Source organism: Protopterus annectens, chromosome 4.part0, assembly GCF_019279795.1.
Source record: "Protopterus annectens isolate FY-2018-M chromosome 4.part0, PAN1.0, whole genome shotgun sequence".
Lineage (NCBI taxonomy): Eukaryota > Metazoa > Chordata > Ceratodontiformes > Protopteridae > Protopterus > Protopterus annectens.
In genome coordinates this window covers 522,144,859-522,165,703 of record NC_056733.1, presented here as the reverse complement: position 1 = coordinate 522,165,703, position 20,845 = coordinate 522,144,859, and the positions used below count along the sequence as shown (strand labels likewise).

General features: G+C 42.0%; 1 protein-coding gene across 2 annotated transcripts in view; it reads left to right on the top strand.

Annotated features, from left to right (window-relative positions):
* The window catches only part of TPCN1 (two pore segment channel 1), a 1,721,246-nt gene that overhangs the window by 1,357,085 nt on the left and 343,316 nt on the right, over window positions 1–20,845 (top strand). The gene's annotated exons all lie outside the window — the stretch shown is intronic.

Here is a 20,845-nt window from a genome sequence, read left to right as displayed (position 1 = left end):
CGCTAGTCCAAGGGAAGTCCAGAATGTTGACTAGAGCAGTTACAGTTTCTGTTTTGTTTTTTTGTGAGTAAAGTAGGAACTTTTAAAATTGTAATTTAATTTACCTAAAAGGTGTATAGGTCTTTATGTACACCTGCTCACAGTGAATCAGACTACAGTTTGTTTTGTTGGATATTTATTATGCTTCCTTATAATCATATCTTTCTGTAAGCTTTTGTAAAGAAAAATGTATTACAAAGACAGCATTAACATTGTTCATTGTAGTGGGGAAGGAAATCTGTCCATCACTGCCAATTTGAGCTCTCAGTACTGAAGATGTTCATCATACCTGACAGCTCTGCCACACTCACTGTTTCCTATTTTTGCTGTTTGTATATGCTGCCTCTTTGAATGATTATGCTCTTTCTGCCCCAGACTGGAATGTGATTTGCCCTCCTCACCAGTGTAAAACTTAAATTTGATCAGTTCAGATCCCCTCTTATCTGTAAAAAGTGCCTTGTGGCTGCTGTATGGTGAAATTTTCATTCAGTGTATTCTGTTTTATTTTTCCATCAAAATAAAAGTTGTTTTTAGTACTTTGCCCAGTTGTATGTTTGATAGAATTTATTTGTGGTTAAACGAAGCAGTCTTTTTGTAGACTTAAATCAGTTGACTGTTAATCATGAAGTCACACTGATTAAACATGCATGCTGTAGTCTGGCAGCATATCAGAAATATGGTTCTAGAGACTTTTTTACTTTCTTTGTTAAATTCCAGCCTGATGATACTTCTTGAGTAATCAGGGTGCTGGGTATCCATGGAGTGTCCTGCACAGATCTTTTTTCAAATCTCTTACTTTTCTTAGTCTTGTAAATAAGATGTCTTTGGCCACTAGCAGCTTGACGTTTTTATGATAGTGATATAATTATTGTAATATGCATTCTGTTCTGCACCCACCTGCTATCTCTACTTCAAGACACTCTCAGTTTCACAATATTGGTACTTCTTGCTGTTCTTGGCCCACAGAATCACCTAAATGGCTCCCCTTCTTGCACTCAATTATGACATTCATTCCTCCATTAGGGCAGGAGCCCTCTGATCCATTTGTTCCCTTGTAGAGACAAAAGTCAGGTGTTAGGGAGCAGGCCATTCTGCAGATCCAGAAGAGAGTTCTGTTCCTACCCCCTTAGCAGCCTGCGATCTTTGCTATAGTTGCATCAGGAGGTGCATGCATGCATCCAAGGGTGCACAACCTCCTGACCAAGCATCACGCAGCCTGCAGTGCAGGTGTGCCAGGCTCATCATGCTACCAGTGATATACCTATAGATCTAGGTGTTGCTATTCCAATGAGCCAAGCTGTCCCCTTTCTTCCAGGATGGGTGAGCTGGCATTGGTCATTCATTCACATCCTCCCTGACCTGGTCACTCCTACACTCATGTCACTAGTCAAACATGAAGCATTTTGCGTGCAGATAGATCATTTAAATACCTAGGATGTTTTTTGATGTCTTCTTTATCATTAAGCATATTTGCTTGTCATAAAAATTAATCATTTACAGAAACCGTTTTAGAGCATGTCATTTCATGCTGTCAGAGACCAAGACTGCAGTCATTTCAGCTCCTTTTACTGTGGAACTGTGGCTACCTTATTAACCACCCATAAAAATTTTCAGCACTAAGAGCAGTCTGGAATGGCATTGCTTCACCTTTAATCCAAGCCCTGTTTGAAACTCGCTCATCACTGGCAGTTGTTAAAAAATAACAGGAATGACTGTAGTGAACAAAGCACATGGAAGACTCTCCCTGAAGGGGAAATCACAATCAGAGATTGCTTGTGTGATGATTGCCTGTATGCTGTTTTATGGCACTTAGGTGTTTATTTAGTAGCAGTGAAAACAAGCTTGTCTTGTGTAGTCCATCTGCCATAGGACTGTCTTCCTCCCACTTTGCAAGCCTGATGTTCACAGGGAAGTACTAGGCTAGCTGCCATTGTGGGACATTTTAAGCCTAGACAATTTTCCCTTTTTATGCTGACAAAAAACTATCCCATTTGGTTATAGCTTGACCTTACCCATCCCATGGTCAGTAATTATATATTACCCCTAATGAGAATAACTGGGATCATACCTTAGATAATTTGAATAGAGCCATTCATGGGATAAATCATTTAGGAGACCTCTCTGTTCATTAGTAATACAGGGGGCAGTCTTCAGGTAGATTTTTAGTTTCCCAGCCATAGGTCTAAGTAGTGCTTTAATATAGACATGGCTGAAATGTGTTTTATGTGGATGGGGAGACTGTTCCATAGCACCAGTATCCTGCGAGATATAACTTAAACCATTCTGTTGATATTGCAGAAGAGGTTTAGATCTCTAGTTATTTCTGATGCTGTTTGACTTGCTGATATGCAGTAAATCCAGCAATAATAGGTTGGAGGATGCCTTGTATGTCAGACACACATCACTTCTTAGCAGTCTATGGATACTGAGTGATAGCTTTGAGTTGGTCCATATAAGACATGTTGTTTTGGTATTGTGCCCGTTCTGTACGGTATCTCTGTGGGCATTCCAGTTGTATGTGTCTGGACAGATGCATACTAAAGGGGGTATTCAGTTATTGGCCTAATGAGGGATGAGTAAAGAGGACAATGACATCCCTAGATCTAGAAACAACCCCTTTGTTTATAAGCTGTATAATATAGAATTACTTTCTCATGCATGTTAGTCAAAAGATGGGTCAATGTCCACATAAGTTCCCATATCCTAAATGAGTGGGTCATGTCTTAGGGGCATGTTATCATTGTGGTTGTTCCCTGTGGTAGATAACTTCTCAAAGGATACAGTAATGCATTTTTGGCATGTAGTTTCATTCCATGATTTTGGCACCAGTTATTTATTTGGGACAAACCTTCCTGCAGGATGACTAAGTCATTTGGGGGTTCGGCTGCTCCTCTCTTGCAGTGTTAGTCAGCCAGAGCCATTTGGCATTGGCTTTTTCTTCAGAAAATTAAATGCCAAACATAAGAGATCCCAGCACAGGACCCTGCGGGACTCTACTGTTGACTGGTCTCTTTGTGGAGAGAACTTCCCCTGTTGTGATTATCTGCATCCTATCTGTGAGGCAGTTGACAATCCAGTGAGTGATAGGGGCTTATTCCCAGTTTATTTAGCTTTTCTACTGTGCCTGAGTGGGGAATTGTATTAAAAGCTTTGTCCAGGTTGAGGTATGTAGTGTGTAACATTTTGCATTTGTCCACTGGTTTGGTGATTTTTTCAAAATAATCCACCCGGTTGAGTGAGTATGACCTGCCCGTGATGGATCCAGATGGAAATGGGCCCAGGGTATGAAGGTGTCATATGTCCTGATTGATTAGTTCCATAATACATTTTTTCATGGCTTTGCATATGAGGGTTGTCAAACTTATGGGTCTGTAATTGCCTGGGTCTGTGGAAGGTCCTCCCTTATGCAGGGGAATGACTGTAGCTGATGTTCTTCATGTTTCACTGTTGCAGTAATCGCATTTGGATTATCTGCCTGCAGGTAGCCCTCAGCTGGCCTGAATACCAGAGTCTTCAGATTTCTGCGTCAGATGCTGTCACCTCTTCCATGACGTCGGGTCGTCAGGGGTATAAAACATGCAGCCAACGCCATTACATCAGTCTTTCTTGCCGTGCAGTACCCGAAGCAGAAGCAGTTCGCAAGTGCCAGTTGGCCGATTCCTGAAATTTTCATTTTCGAGTTTCAGACCTGAGGTCTTCAAAAAGATAAGTACCCCATTGCGGATCCTTTTTTCTTGCTCTAACCGATGTCAGAAAAAATTAACAATTGTCTTGCCTGTGGAAATCAAATACCCATAGATATTTTCATTCTTACTGCGTCACCTGTTTAGGCCCAGACCACGACATCCCTCGCTGTCGGTTTTGTGCATTGTTCAATGCCCAAACTATTCGTTGTTGGGCTATTTTTGCAGCTAAATACTTGCGTTCTCAATCTCTGTACTCCGAAATGGCTTTGTTAAGCCATCCGACTACAGATCTTCCGAAAAAACATAAGGATAAAGACAGAGACAGACTGCATAGGTCCAAAACTGCTGACGACACTTCCGTTAAGCTAGTCGCCAGTCCACCGGTACTCAGTGAGGTGCTTTCGCAGCCCCAGAAATCCGCTACAATGGATTCGCAGGCCTCTACTGAGACCCATTCAGAGTTCGGTATGCCACGAGATGCTTCTTCGACTATGGAACCTGCGGATGTCTCTACCTTGGATGGGTCCAGAGCCGCTGTGCAGGCACTGGCTTCCGAGGGTGTATTCAGGCCTACCGATTTTCATATTAAACCGACAACTTAATTTCAAGCTAAGAATACCGAATTCCTCAGGCCTAAAGCTTGCACTACGCCTAGAGAACCGATGACCAAAGCACATTCTCAGGCCCGTATGCCTCAAAAACAAATTATTAGAATAGCTGAAGACCTTATTACCTTAATTAGCGGAAGCCAGCCTTCCCCCTCTAAGAGACCTAGAACTGATTTTCTTTTTGATTCTTCTGATCAGGAATCTGATATCTCTGTTCCTTCTGACTACCAAGATTTACCCTTATCTACTTATGAGGATTCTGATGCAGAGGATTCCATTCCCTCTGCTTCCCCTCCAGAAGATTTTTCTTTTGGTGAAACCTTGCATACCTTTAGGGAGCATTTCCACTGGGAAAGCCAGGACTATTCTCAGTCCAAAAAGAGACTTAGGGAATTTTTAAACCTGCTTCAACACAGGCCTCTAGCTATCCCACCTGTTCTGGAGATTGTAGATGATGTTTTCTTGAAATCCAGCCTTACCCCAGACACTTTGCCTCCAGATCCCAGGAAACCTGACAGGTACTACAGAGTACCTGACTCTCACAAATTCCTTGCCAAGAATCCTACTATGGATCCAGAGACCATTTCCCAAGGACAAAAAGGCATTAAGGCTACTACTGCCAAAAATCTTACCCCTTCTGATAGGGACTCTAGAGCTTTAGACAGATGGGGTAAGAAGGTATACACTTCTGCTACTTTAACCTTTAAGGCTTTAAATTGCCAGTTTTATAGTCTCAGCAGCATATTATGGAACTACTTAAACATAAAATTATGTTGATTCCTGACTGTGCTGAACACAAAGATTTACAAGAGTTAATGGATTCTGCTGACCAAGTTGGTAAACATACATTGCAATGTGGTTTTGATGCTTTAGAAGCATCTTGCAGGGCTGCTGTCACTGGGCCTGTACTTAGAAGGCATGCTTGCCGTAAGGAACAAAACTTGCCAGATCATGTTAAAGTTAAATTACTGGATGCACCCTTAAACCAAGAGTGCCTTTTTGGCAACAAAGCAGAAGTCGTTCTCAAAAGGATTGAGGAAAAAGCTAAATCTATGCAAACTGTTAAAGATTTCTTACAAGTACAGCCACCTAGATTCAGTAGACATTGGTCTTCAAAGAACTGGTGCTTTCCAGTCGCTTCCAGGCCTTCTCAGTCCAAACCCAGGAGCAGCAGACCACCAAGACATCAGTCTCAGGCTATGCACAGATCTAAGCAGTGGGGGGCTCCCACTTCCAAAGCACGGAGTAGTAAGCCACCCCCCTATGGAAAAAAATGGCACAATGACTTATCCTTAACTCTTCCAAGCCTTGCTCAACTACTTGATCCCTTAGGAGGAAAGCTCGCCCTGCATGCAAAAAACTGTGAACTCATTACCCAAGACAAATGGGTTTTAAACATAGTTTCCCTAGGATACAGATTCCAGTTCCACTCACTCCCACCCCCACGTGGATGGCCAGACCTCCCCCAAGCCAGTGGGCGGAGGCCCCAAAACAAGTGCTCTCTCTCCTCAGTATCAGGGCTATTCAACCTGTCCCAGCAGAACAAAGAGGGCAAGGTTTTTATTCAAGACTGTTCCTGTTTAGTCTCAACACCTTTCTGGTGGTTCCAAAATTCAAAATGCTAACTCTTCAACAGCTTCTTCCTTTGCTAGCCAAGGATGCCTGGCTGGCAACCCTAGACTTGAAAGAAGCTTACCTGCACATCCCAATAAGGGAATCCTGCAGAAAATACCTACGTTTCAGGGCAGGCTCCATGGCAGTTTCAGTTCTCTGCACTTCCCTTTGGCTTATCTACTGCGCCCAGGGTATTCACAAAGTGCCTAGCTTCAGCCATTGCATTTTGCAGGCAGAGAAATATTCAACTTTACCCATACTTGGAAGATTGCCTTATTCAGGCAGAGTCAGGACTTGCCATTACAACACCTGGCATTTGTAAAGAGACTTCTAACCTCACTGGGGTACACCATCAACGAGAAGAAATCACACCTATTACCCAGCCAACAGATTGTATTCTTGGGAGCAAGCTTGACCACAACTTCCCAGATGGCATTCCTCACTCCAGAGAAACAAGTTTACTTGACAACCTACTATTGGCCACAAAAACCCAGCTATCTGCAAGGAAAATCCTGCAAGCCCTGGGGTTCACGACCTCTTGCATTCTGTTAATTCCATATGCAAGACTGCATATGAGGAAACTTCAGTGGTATCTAAAACGTCTATGGTGTCAACATTCTCAAGACCTGGAAACAATGATTCCTATTATTTCTTGTCTAAGGACAGAGTTCCTTTGGTGGGCAGAGGCCTGGTATTACAACAAGGGACTCCCTTTCACTCTACCCCCTGCCGCCCAAACCCTAACAACAGAAGCATCAGACTATGAATGGGGGGGCTCACATGGCAGGGCAGTGCATTCAGGGCAAATGGAACCCAAAACAGATGCTCTTGCATATCAATCAAAAAGAAATGTTAGCTGTACAGAATGCTCTGACAGCCTTCAAAGACCTTATTCTTCCAGGACAACTATTGGTAAAGACAGACAACACCACATAAACAAGCAGGGGGGACCCATTCCTACCCACTCTGCAGACTCTGTGGAATGCAGCCTTGAGCTACCAAGTGAACCTACAAGCTCAGTTTCTGCCAAACTAAACTCAGTGGCAAATGACTTAAGCAGAAATCTCATGGACTCACACGAATGGAAACTGGAACCCAAAATATTCAAGCTCTTGAGGAACAAATGGGGAAACCAGAGGCAGACCTGTTTGCCTCCCCTCAGAACTACCAGTTGAACAAATTCTGCACCAGAACTCCCCACAGTCAAGCTTGGAAAGTGGATGTCCTGTCCTTTACGTGGGAAAGCCTCTCAGTTTATGCCTTTCCCCCTCTGAATCTCCTCTCGAAGGCTCTACTAAAGATCAAACAGGACAAGCCAAGGACAATACTGATTGCACCAGACTGGCCACGCCAGCACTGGTACCCCCTTTTGCTTAGTCTGACAGTGCTACAACCATAGCACCTGCCTCAGACCCCTTCCCTGCTGTCCCAGCAGGCGGGCCAGATTCTGCACCCTCAGCTTCAAACCCTGAACCTGGCAGCCTGGCAAACCCCCTGAGCTCACCTCTAGCAACCCTCAGTAAGCAGGTGCTGGATGTCATTCTTGAGGCAAGGAGGCCTAGTACTAGAAAATCCTATTCAGAAAAGTGGAAAAGATACTGTTCCTGGAACAAGGCTCAGGGGGATGGGCTCAACAGTGCCCATCTTACCTCATATTCTAGATTATTTAACAGAAATGCTCCACAAGGGCCTATCTTTCTCTTCAGTTAAGATTCATGCGTCTGCCATTTCAGCACATTATAATACAGAGCCACCCCTCTTCTCTCATCTCCAGCTAAAGCAATTCTTTAGAGGGGCCAAAAATTTAAGACCCTCCCAGGAGAGCTCCCACTCTAGCGTTGGACCTTAACTTTGTATTGGAAAACCTCACTTTTCCCCCCTTTGAACCAGCTGCTACAGCAGAGTTGAAATTCCTTTCTTGGAAAACAGCCTTACTTCTAGCCATCACTTCAGCACGAAGAGTGTCTGAACTGCAGGCCCTCATGGCAGTGGACCCTTCATAATCTTCCATGCGGACAGGGTTCCCCTCAGGACTAATCCATCCTTTATGCCCAAGGTGGTGTCTAGTGTGGCTCTAAACCAGTCCATTCATTTGCCTACTTTTTTCCCTAATCCTCAAAATAAAGGGGAAAGGATACTGCATTCTCTGGACATGCACAGACAGCTTAGATTTTATTTGGACAGGACTAAGCCTCTCAGAAAATCTGACCAGCTGCTAGTTAGTTTTGCTTCAGGGGCAGAGGGGAAGGCCATTTCAAAGCAAACCATTTCCAAATGGATAGCCCATTGCATCCATTTTTGCTACAAGCACCATGGAAAACCTACCCCACAGGGGATAAGATCACATTCCACCAGGGCTGCATCTACCTCTACGGCGTTTCTCAGAGGAGTCCCTACCAGGGACATCTTGGAAGCTGCTACCTGGAGCTCTGTACATACTTTCACCAAGCATTACCACCTGCCTATCTTTTCTAAATCCAGAGCTGGATTTGCCACAGCAGTCTTACAGGGCCTGATTGCTAGCCCTAATGCTCTCTAACTACTTCCACTCTTCCTTAGCTTTGGGAATCAACCCAAATGTGATGACTGCAACAGTGAAACACGAAGAACATAGTACAGTTGTGTACACTTACCGTGAATGTAGATGTTCGAGTGTATTCACTGTTGCAGTCCTGGTTACCCTCCCTCCAACCCCCTGACTTCTCTTGACTTTTACCTTTCCTTCTTGTTTGGCATATATTATATCATGTGTATTTGCTTTTTGCTGGGTGTGTTCCATACCATATAATTGCTTCCTATTGTGGGGGCGCCTGACATCTGTGGCAAGAAAAACTGATGTAATGACGTCGGCTGTATGTTTTATACCCCTGATGACCTGACATCATGGAAGAAGCTACAGCATCCGATGCAGAAATCCGAAGACTCTGGTATTCAGGCTGGCTGATGGCTACCTGCAGGCAGATAACCCAAATGTGATGACTGATGAATACACTCGAACATCTACATTTATGGTAAGTGTACACAACTGTACTTTCTCCATTCATTTGGTACAAAAGCTGTATGTTGGCTGAGATTGAGCAGTGCTTTTAGTGGTGTGGCAAAATTGTGCTTTGTGCTATTCAAGATGCATCCAGGGATATTATCATGTTACGTTATGATATTTATTTATTTTACATTTGTTTACCGGGATGGTCCAACTGGGACAGTGCCCATTTTCAGCGAAGGCTCAGAGAGAAAAGCTCCAGTTTAAGCTTACATACAAAGTCATCACATTAAGTAATAAAAATTATAGACAAAAAGAAAATGTATGTGATATGTTGATGAAATCCCTGGAGATATGATCTTCAGACACAGGCTGTTCTGCCTCAGTGTCACTGGGGTCCATTTGATTGGGACTAACCCGTTACAATCCAGCAGAGCAAATCATTACTGAATTCCCTTGGGTAGTCTGACCTCAACTAAATGAGCTATGGTGAGTCACATTGTGATTAACCAAACTAAAGTCACTGTGGGTTGCCTTTGAGCTGAAGTATGGGAGAAAGCATTCTTGTTTTGGTTAAACATCATCTGGAAGTCTGCCTTGTTGGCATTTGTATTAACTGGGATGACTGTAGTACTGTTTGCTGAACATTTGCATTTATTCTTGGAAAATGCAAGTAATTGTGTGCATGTTTTATTTCATTTTACATTTCTTGTTTCTTTTCCTCACCAAAAACAGAAGAGTAGTTTACAGAACATAATCCCTGGACTCTCAAAGGAAAGTCCCTGTTTCCTTCCAGTTTTAGGAAGCATAATGACTCCCTTTAATTTGTTGAATGACCTGTGGTTATGAAGATTATTAGTGAACTCTGTAGACCTAATTAGATTACAGATAATATTTCCCTTCATGAATGGATTTGTCTTTCTTCAGGTTTTCTGTTGTAATTTTAAAATCTACCCTGCTTATAAACATCTGTAATGACCGTCAGCCTTCCAGCACTTATACCTGACTGTAACTCCTGACTTCACCTGCTGTGTAATGGGAGATGTCCTCCTGTCATTTCACAGATTGTTCCTGTTACAGAAGAGACTGATGCATGCCTTTGAGTTTAGAGTAGTAATATACTTCAGCGTCCCCAACCACTGGCCCATGGACTGTTACTGGGCCATGGATCATTTGGTTCCAGGCCGCATAGAAACTGTTAGGCAGGGAGTGAAATGAAAAAGTGAATGTTTGTATGTATGTGTGTGAGTGTGTTTATGTTTCTGTCAGCGTGTATGAGTGAATGCATGTGTGAAAGCAAAAGAGACTGTGTATGTGTGTATGAGTGAGTGAACAGTGAAATCGATCGAGTTATTTTACACTCTCTAAGCAGCGCTTTTGCTGTTTAGTGAGTGTAAAATAAAAATAAACGAAACAGAAAAAGTATGTGTGTGTGTGTGTGTGTGTGTGTGTGTGTGTGTGTGTGTGTGTGTGTGTGTGTGTGTGTGTGTGTGAATATGTGCATGAAAGGAGAACAGACTGTGTGTGTGTGTGTGTGTGTGTGTGTGTCTGTGTGTGTGTGTGTGTGTGTGTGTGTGTGTGTATGCTTCTGTCTGCATGTGTGAGTGAATGCGTGCATGAAAGCAGAGCAGACTGTGTGTGTATGTGTGTCTGTGTGTGTGTGTGTGTGTGTGTGTGTGTGTGTGTGTGTGTGTGTGAGCAATCCCCGGCAGCAGCATTATCAATTATTAAGAAGTTTGTGTACTTCTCAACCATATTTCTCAACTTCTCATGCAATAAATCTCGACAGACACAAATAATATGGACAGAGTTTAAATATTGCTCTTATAACTCAGAAAGTTGCCATATTCAGAAAAAGGTTTCCATTAAGTCTGTGTACCTCTCGACCATACCACTCAACCTCTTGTACAATAAATCTGGACAGAGCTACAAATAATAGAGAGAGAGTTTAAATATTGCTCTTATAAACTTAGAAAATTGCTAGATTCAGAATGAAGTTTCCGTTAGCTTTGTGTACCTCTTGACAATACCTCTCAACCTCTTGCACAATAAATCTAGACAGAGCCACAAATAATAGGGACAGATTTTAAATATTGCTCTTATAAACTTAGTTGCTTGAATAAGCACTGAAAACTGTGCTTCCATTTCCATCTTCCTATGTTTGTGAAGCGGGGTTTTCTGCAATAACAGCAGCCAAAACAAAATTATGGAGTAGATTGGACCTAGACTTAGGATGTCATGTTGTTCCATTACCCCTAGATTGGGGTAGTCTTATTGCAGAGAAACAAGCTCAGGGCTCCCATTGATTCTGCATTATGATGAGTTGTATTTGTTATGCACTTTATTATGCTTTATTTTTATGTGTGCGTGATGGCGGTCCGGGGGAAAATTGTCTTACATGAAACCGGTCCTTGGTGCAAAAATGGTTGGAGACCTCGGGTATACTTGAGGTAGCATATGTCTTGAAACCTATGCTTTGTTTTTGTGAAGTTACCATGGCACAGTAAACTTTGGCCCTACTTGCTGGTCTGAAGCAGTGCACTGTTACATGCAGGTGTCATCGTACTCCTACTGACTCTTCTGGCTTGTATCATGTCATTATGCTCAGTTAATACACACAGAGATAGTGTCTGTGTTTTGAACTCAGGTTAGCAAAATGTTGTGTAAAAATCAGTGAACTCTCCAGCAACTTATTCCTTCCTATAAATTCCTCCATGATTTTAGACCTGAGAAAATTCCAGGAGGAGGAATATTAATCTTTAAAGAAAATAAAAATAAAAAAGAGCAATCTGAACACCACATCATTTCCCAAGCTAGTACCAGTCAAGCTCATACTAAATTTTCTTAAATTTTTCTTCATTTAATTTTTTTTTTTTTTACTCATTTACATCTACTTCCCCCCATATTTGCTACTAAAATTCTACTGGCTTCATCCTTCAATGATGACGCTGTCATTGTCAGGAGCTTCAGTCTCAATTGTTTAGGCACTTGCACCTCTAACAGCCGCATTCTGATGCAGTCAGTCACCCAACCCCACAAGGCCTAATTTCATATCTTTTAAACACTGCTCCCTTGACTTTATTATCACAAACATATCCTCCACAGTCTTGAACATATCTGGCCTACACCATTCGTCAGCCACCACTGACCCGTTACTCTCTGTCCATCACAAACCAGTCTATAAAAATCCCTCCAATCCTAAAGGCTGTCAGACCACAGTCAATTAAATGCATAACTAAGCTAAAAACTGCCCTCACTTCATATTAATAGTCTACCATTCTCTCAAGAGATGATTCCAGCATTGCCATAAACATCCTGACCACAATTCTCCTTCAGCAACGACACTAGTTCTTTCCAGAAATAAAAACATTGTCAAAAACCACAAAAATCCAATTGCATAACCAAAGAATTGAAAGGACTATTAAAATTTAGGGATAAAGACTGGCTTAAGTGGTAATTAGACCCCTCTGTCAATAATTGCACCACGTCAGTACCCCAGAAACATAGCTAAATAGTCAGAAGACACAAATCGTCCCTGCCCAAATCCAAACAGGCAGATCTTTTACACTCTCTAAGGAGATTCTAGAAAGAAGTTTACCTAGTTACAGGATCTAAGAGCCCAGATGTCACCAACTCTACTTTTTTTTTTTTTTTTTTACAGTTTGGTAAAGGCAAACTTACTCCCAGTGATTTCTTCTATGAATTCATCAACCTCTCTACTGTCAACATTCTTTCTACCAGCCCCACACTTCCACTTCAGACATAAAACACGAGCATATAGAAGCTTTTCTTAACAATATCCAAACTGATTCCCCACCTGGCTCTGGCATCCTAATCCCCCGGTTACTCTACTATTGCAGAGCCCACCTATTCCATCTTCTCACACATCTCTTGTAATTTTTATCTCACCAAAAATGTCATGCCATTTACCTGGAAAATGGTTGTCATTAAGCCATTCTCTAAACAAACCTACCTAAATGACTTTTACCATTTTTTGGCACATCTCCAACTTTCCAGACCTTTGAAAGATCCCCACAAAGCAGTCTACAGTCACCTTGATCAGTACATCCAGCTGTATCTCCTCTCCCGCAAACCACATGGCTTCTGACCTGACTGCAGCACAATGACAACCCTTTGGACCCTCAAAGATGTCATCTTGTAAAATATAGAGAAAGGTAACATTACAGGTGCTCTTTTTATCAGTCTCATTAAAGTCCTAAAGCCTTTGATTTGATTCACTACCTTTTCCTCATAAAATGCTCTTAAAGAAATTGGGATTGTCAATGACTTCCTGCCCCGGTTCAAAACCTTTTTGGAAAATAAACACTTCAGAGTAAAAGTAGAGTTAACCCTCTCTGATACAGCCCAACTTCTTAAAGGGGTCTCTTAAGACTACATTCCTTCTCCCTTTGTTCTATATTCCTTAAATTGTCATTTAGCCTTTCCCACATTCTGCTACTCCTTTACGCAGATGCTATGGTTATCTACAGATTGTCTGTCCCAATCTATAATCCAATCCCAACTTCAGTCTGATCTGCATCAATATCAGCATTGGTAATATAGCACAAATTACCTCTAACCCCTACAAAAAACAAAATAATTAATTTAAGAGATGTCCTTCCATGTCACCTTTGCAGTATTTTTTATATAAGAGATCTCTTGCCAAGGATAGCCCAATGTCCATTCAGTATACCAAAGCCTTTAGAGTTTATAGGAATCATACGTTACATGTATCCTCCCTGCACAAGACATAGGGCATAAAGGTGATCTACAGACATGCTTAACTCCAGTTTGAATTCCATCATTGAATGTTGTTCTGAAGAATGTTGTTTTGAACATTCTTCTGTGGTGGTTACTGAGCTGTTTTCAGATAAATGCCCCACTGGGGCTCTTTCTTATCTTATCTTTTTTTATTTTCATTGTTATAGGTTTACATGTCATCCAGAAAGGGAAAATGTCAGTGTGGGAAGCAGATTCCCCTGTAAAGATTGTCATGAACAATATCTTTTATGTTTAGGTGCTTCTCACAACCATACACAGTGTTCCATTTGCCATGCATTTGTCCCTAAGACCCTATGTAGTCATCTCTCTTCCTTGTCTATTTACTTAGAAAGCCAGCATCTGAAGTTGTTAGCACAAGATGCTATGGTGGAGTCATCCAGTCCTGAGGGGCAGCCACTGACCAAGAAAAGGCCCAAAAACTCAGGTCTGATTTGGCTGCTGTCCAGCCTCCCATGGATGTCTCTCTCTTGAGGCTGGTGAAAGACTGGAGGATCGTCTGGTTGTTGCTTCTGATTCCTATGCCATGACCCTGTCAGAGGCCAGTATGGATCTGACTTCTTGCACGTCCTCAGAGGCTTTTCAGACATTTGCTGTGGACGTTGAGAGGGAACCTCGGCTGATTATTACACTGGTTGTCTGTCAGCAGGGGTCTGACCTTCATGTGGATGTCTCACAAAAGAAGAAGAAGAAAAAAAAAAACAAGTATATTTCTCCTGCTGTTAAAGCTCTCCAGTGTGAGTGGCAGGATTTTACTTAAGGGTTGTTCAGTACTTTAATGGCTTTAAATCCTTCTCAAAGAATTTCTGTGCCTGCCCCTCCCTGATCCTCTACTCCTTTTAAGAAGCCTAGGTAGCAGGAGTCATTTGATGAGGATCTGGATTCTGGGGAATGGTCCTTGGCATACTCTTCTCAGATCTCTTCTGTGTTGGACTATGGCTGAAGAAGAGGATTCTGCCAGTCCAGATTCTCCCTTGGAAGAATTCTTCTATTTCATGTATGATGGAATTTTTCAAGTGGGATTATTCTTAGGTTTCTAATATTCAGAAAAGGTATTATGAACTCCTCCATATGGAGTCTCCCAAACCTTCTGCTGTTCCTCCAGTTCTGGCAGCCCTCCTGGATACCTTTTCAGCAGCCTTTGTTGACCCTGATTCTCAGCCTCCAGCCCCCAAGAAACCTACCAGATTTTACATGGTGTCTAATGATTGTAAATTTCTGTATAAATGCCTTTCTGCTGATCCTTCTGTTCTGTCTGTGTCAAACCCTCTAAGCTGTTGCCTTCCACTAAGCTGCTTCCTTCATACAAGGATAATAGGGACAAGGGTTTATACTGCTGCCACCCTGGCTTTTACGGCTATCAATTGCCAGTCTGATATGAATAGGTACATTTTAGCCCTTCTTTCTCAAGATTCTTGAATAGTTTTGACCACCTTGATTCTGAAGGGAAGGTTTTGTCCCTTTCTTTGTTGGTTCTTCCTCTCAAGTGACTCGCCACTCCATTTACAATGCAGATGATGCTGATGCATTTTCTAGGGCTGCTGCATTTGGTTTTGAGGCATTACTCTTGGCTTTGCTTCAGGCTTTGCCTGATGAAATTCAGACTAAATTATTGGATGCTCCTCTTGATAATAAAAAATATTTTTAGCTCTACTGCTGCTGAACTTTTTAAGTCCCTTAAGGTAAGGGAAAGGCCTTGAAGGAGTTGAAAGATATTTTTGTTTCTCCTATCCATAAGTTTCAGTGGAATTATCCTTCCAAATCTACTTTTGTTGCAGACTGTCTCGACCTCCACCCAAAGGTAAAACGGGTTCTAGACGTGTATCTTCTGCCAAGTCTACTTAGACCTCTATTTCTCAGAAGCCTTCTTTTCGGGCAAACCAGGGTCCATCTGACAGTTTGCTTCCCTTGTCCCTTGGCCAGGTTCCCTTGTCTTTCCATGTCCTTTCCACATTGGCTAAGGGTCACACAAGAATCTTGAGTTTTGTCCACCAACTGCCAGGGTATTTTATAGTGTGGAAATCTCTTCCTCCCTTTCTGGGCATCAGTCAACCTCCTTGATAACAGCTTCCTTCCTTTCTTTCCAGAGGTGCTTCAGGCTGTTCTGACCCAGGGTACCATTCAAATTATACCCCTTGCCCAGGAAGGGAAGGGTTTTTATTCCAGGATGTTTCTGGCCTCCAGGAAGAAAGGCAGCTGGAGGTCCATTCTATATCTTTCTCAGCTCAACACCTTTCTAAAGGTCCCCTCTTTTTGGATGTTGTCCCTTCAAGCCTTGTTCCCACTTCTTCTTCCCCAGGCTTTTCTGGTATCTCTGGATCTCAGAGATGCCTACCTTCACATCCCTATACATCCATCCACTTTTCAGGAACGTTTTGCATTTCTCTGTTTCTTTCTTGCACTTTAAGTTTTCTGTTTTGCCCTTTGACCTCTCTACTGCCTCAAGGGTATTCGCCAAATGCCTCATTCTTGTCATTGCATTTTGCAGGGTGAGAGGAGTTCATATATTTTTGTTATTTAGATTACCTGCTCATTCAGGCTTCTGCTTCAGGATTTCCAGTTTACTGTCTCACTGTTGCAAAGCCTGTTCACCGTAAACTTTCAAAAATCAGTCCTGATGCCTTCTCAGGATCATATTTTTCTAGGTTGCAGGATCCAGACCATTCCTATGCTGGCATATTTTCCTTCCCCAAGACTCTGTCTCTCTGATTACTTTTTTCCAATGTCTTCAGTCTCAGCCAGGGCTTTTGTCAGGATTCTTCAGGTTATATCTTCCAACATTCCTATCCTGCCTCTGGCCTGGCACCATACGAGAAAATTTCAGTGGTACCTCAAGTCAGTGTGGCTTCAACACCGCCATCCCTGGATTTATTAGCTCCCTTCCTTCCCTGTCTCAAACTCGAGCTTCAGTGATGGATTCATAAGTTTTCTGTCATTTCCAACCTCCAGTTCCATATCCAGAGCTCTTTTTGGATGCCTTGGACAGGGGATGGGGAGCTTCCATCTGTTCTCTCAAGGTCCAGGGTCTCTGGCCTGCTCATCAGAGGTCAGATCTACCAAAATCAAGGAGATGAGGGCTCTCCTTCTAGCTTTTCAAGGTATTCATACCCTCTTTCTTCCCGGGCCTTTCAAAGTTTTCACAGAATACCACAGTGATGTGGAATGTCAACAAGCAAAGTGCAGGCTCACTGTTCAGGTCTGGGATGTAGCTGTCTTGTTGGTGACTCCCTTTTGGTGCAGACAGCATTGGTTACTGGCCAGATGTTGGGCTATCCCTTGGCAGCAGTGAAGAGAAAGATATCTACTGTTACAATAAGATTTTACGCAACTAGGAGCCATAGTCAAGTCCCCAAATGATGTGGACATCCTACGGAAGGGCCTCGCTGAGACAGATGCCTGGTGTCAGAGCCATGGCCTCAAGCTCAATGCTAAAAAGTGCAGTGTCATCCCCTTTGGTAAAAACTCTGTACCCATGAACTACCACATAGGCAGCAATCTAGTTAACACCGAATGTGTGATAAGAGATCTTGGGACCCAGGTGGACAGTAGTCTCTCCTTTGATAGTCACATCACCACAGTAGTCAGGAAGTCCTTCTACATGGCACACTTCATCATAAAAGGGTTCTCATCCAGGAAAAAAGAGGTCATTGTTCCTCTCTACTCAACACTCATTAGACCCATTATAGAGTACAATGCCCCTTTTGGAATGTACCTCACAAGACATGTGCAGCAGCTGGAAAGGCCAGAGAAGTAGCTCACAAAGAGGATTACTGGCCTCAAACAAGTGCCCTATACTGACCATCTCAAGAAACTCCAGCTCTACTCCGTTGCATATCGCCTACTCAGAGGTGATCGCTACCTAACATATAAAGCTATGTCAAACCCAGAGCTGTTGGACATGCTACACCTAAAGAAATCCCAATCCCTCCGAGCTACACGCTCTAGAGACCTAAACCTTGTCACCACAATAAACAGGACATGCTTGAGGTATAGATTCCTGTCCCAGAGACTTCCCATACTCTGGAACAAGTTACCCATCTATGTCAAGCAAAGTTCTTCATTAGCACTCTTCAAGAAAAATCTTGATGAGTGGATGTGAAATAGGAAATACACCCCGGGATCACTTCTGTGTCTCTGCTCAACAGTTGCACAGGAAAATAACTTTCTTGGGTAGCGTAAGCCAGGGAACCTTGTTGGCTAGGCTTACGTTGGCCCTTGGGTTGATAGCCTAGTACCTACCTATGAACTGTGTTTTCCCCATGGACTCTGTAACTGCCCAAGCAACAGTACCATTTATGACTTAAATAACTTTGTCATTGAAACCGCAGCTATCAAATATCTAGGCCTATGAGTCAATCTCCCAAGTGAGATGCTCACCTAGAAAGGTAAAAAAAACAGGACAAAAATAAAACCCCTGCTTTTCTGGGCCGCTGCCAGTTCAGCTATTGGTAAAGGAGTTCTTCTGGCCCAGATTTTGTATGTTTATTCCGATTATCATATCAGCCTCCAAATGTAACACCACTGTACTCCATTCCATCTCTAATTCAATTTGTCAGTTCATAAATAACTCCCCTCCAGAATAACACCACTACCTCACAGTTAAACAGAGACAGTATTATACTTCGGACTCAACTCTTTAAGATGCTTTCCTTGAAACTTTTACCTTACTTTCTGTCAAAACTACATGAAAAAAAAATTGTTACATAACTTCTTACAAAGTGCTCCCTCTATCTGCACTGCAAGATCCTTCCTCCCATTGTTGTAGCTAGGGCAGGGTGAAAGGTGCAGTTGTCCCAGGCACAAATTATTAGGAAGCACAACTGGCCATCAATCATTCCGATCATATTGTATTGCATTTGCAGTCAAACCCAAGTGCTGTAGTGCTCCGTGTGTGGTCTACACTTTAGCAAACTACTTGCTACATTGTATCAAGCAGTTTGCTGCAGTTTAAAAGTAGAAAAAATATCCATTTTTTTCTTTTACTAAAACCTGAGCACTTGTAGCACTCTGTGCAGGGTATAGACTGAAGCAACTGCTCGCTACATTTGTAGCAAGCTGTTTGCTACAGTTTAAAGATAATTTTTTTAAACTAAAATCTGAGAAACATAATGCTCCATGCAGGGTATAAATTGAAGCAGCTGTTGAGTATTATTTTTATATATATTATTTTTTTCGGTACTGTATTTTATCTGATTTTTTTAAAGGTTAGTGTTTTTTATATGATTTTGATGTGGTTATTTTGTATTTGTTTTCCTGTATTTTGATTGGCATATTTTAAACTTTTTTTTAGTTTTTCTTTTATTGTTTGCGTTTTTGTTGACATGTTTATATGTCTCGAGTTTCATTTAGGTCGATGCTTTTTCAATTTTTTGCTAGTGTGTATTTTAGGATGTCCTGACTGAAATCACTGTTGCAGTATTTTGATCAGATGAGTTATCACTGATGATGTCTGACCAGGGTACCAAAGTTTAATCTTTTCTAGGCCTTGTCTGATGTGTGACCTCAGCTCATAGGTGGACATATGAGTGTAAATACTATTATCTTGATGCCAACCCAAAGATAGGTCATGTATCCGCCAGACTGATTCTTGTTTGGTTGTTGGTACTATAGCTTCATTAAAGACAGATAAATGCCCCTTTGGGGAGCCTTCATTTACTTACCTAAATTGTTCTTCTACATCTTGTTAAGGTCTAGTCGTAATAGAATAAACTTCAGTCTTTGACAAATTTATCAAGAGAAATAACACACAAGTGTGGGAGACAGTACTCAGGAAGTCATGTCTCCCCAAACAAAAGAATTTATAATCTTTTAATGGAAAACTTTAAGCATGTTTATCAATCATACTACTGCTATTATCCAATAGAAAAATGTTAACTGATACAGTTCACAATACAATTTATTCTTCAGACCATTACTAAATATCAAATATAAATATGTCAAGTTTAGTAAAAAACAGATGTGCAACTTCTTATGTATATTTGTAGCTTAGTAAGGAACACGTTTCATTTTACCATGTGATTTAGAAAGAATACTGCCTCAGGCTCGTGAAATGAAACTTAACATTCTGTACTTTTCCATGTTACTGCTTATGTTGTTGCAGCACATACACTAACCTTTCTGGACACACATACACTAACCTTCTAGAACACCTGCAATTTCATTTTAACCCTTTATAATCTGTATTAGATGTCAGCTAGGAGGGGTAAGTGTGAGTGTGGTAGGCAAATCCCATACAAATATCTGCATATCCATTGTCTCTACTGCTTATGCATGGAAAACAATTACAAGACCTGTTCCATCTGCCAATCCCTTGTGCCTAAGACCATGCGATCCTGTCTGGCTTTGCTCAGCACTTTCTTGGAGACTGAACCTCCGATGCATTTGGCCCACTCCAAGATGGCAGATTCCAATTCTCCAGACATACCTCCACCCCGCAAGAAAAAATTAAATTGGACCTAACTGGATACTCAGGCTACTTTTTATAATTCTGATTTACCCACTGAGGTTTCTGAACCCACAGCCTTCTGACTGTACCTCTGATGCCCCCTATTGATCCTGTCAGTATGGTGTCGGCGGGCCTTACAGCTGAGGAAACTGCTCGCAAAGAAAAAGGTGAACTGCAGATTATAATTTCAGAGGACCAGGAAGGTATCCCACAGATTCTAGTTAGGGAAGAGAAGGCTCAGTAAGCTAATCAAGATATGTCAGGGGTCTGAACCACACCACCTTATTCAGGCAGACATAACATTAAAGAAGAAATGAGAAAAGACTAAGTATATTTCTTCTCCTCCTCCATCTAGGGAGAAGGAATGGATGGTCTTTTATCAAGGCTTGCTCAATGCCGTTATGGCCTTGAAATCACCTTTAACTGGCCACCTTCCACCTCCCACACTCCAAAAAATTACTTTTGATTCATCTTCTTCTGAAGAGGACAGTGCCTTTGACATTGATCATTCTCCCCAGCCAAATCCCTTCTGATGGTGACGACTCCATTTCCCCTGACTGTCCTATTGAAAATACTTTATTTGGAGAGATAGTTTTATATATATTTTTTTAACATTAGTTTACCGGGAAAGTCCGACTTGAAACTAAGCCAATTTTCAGTGGAGGCCTGGGTAGAAACGCTCAAGATGCAT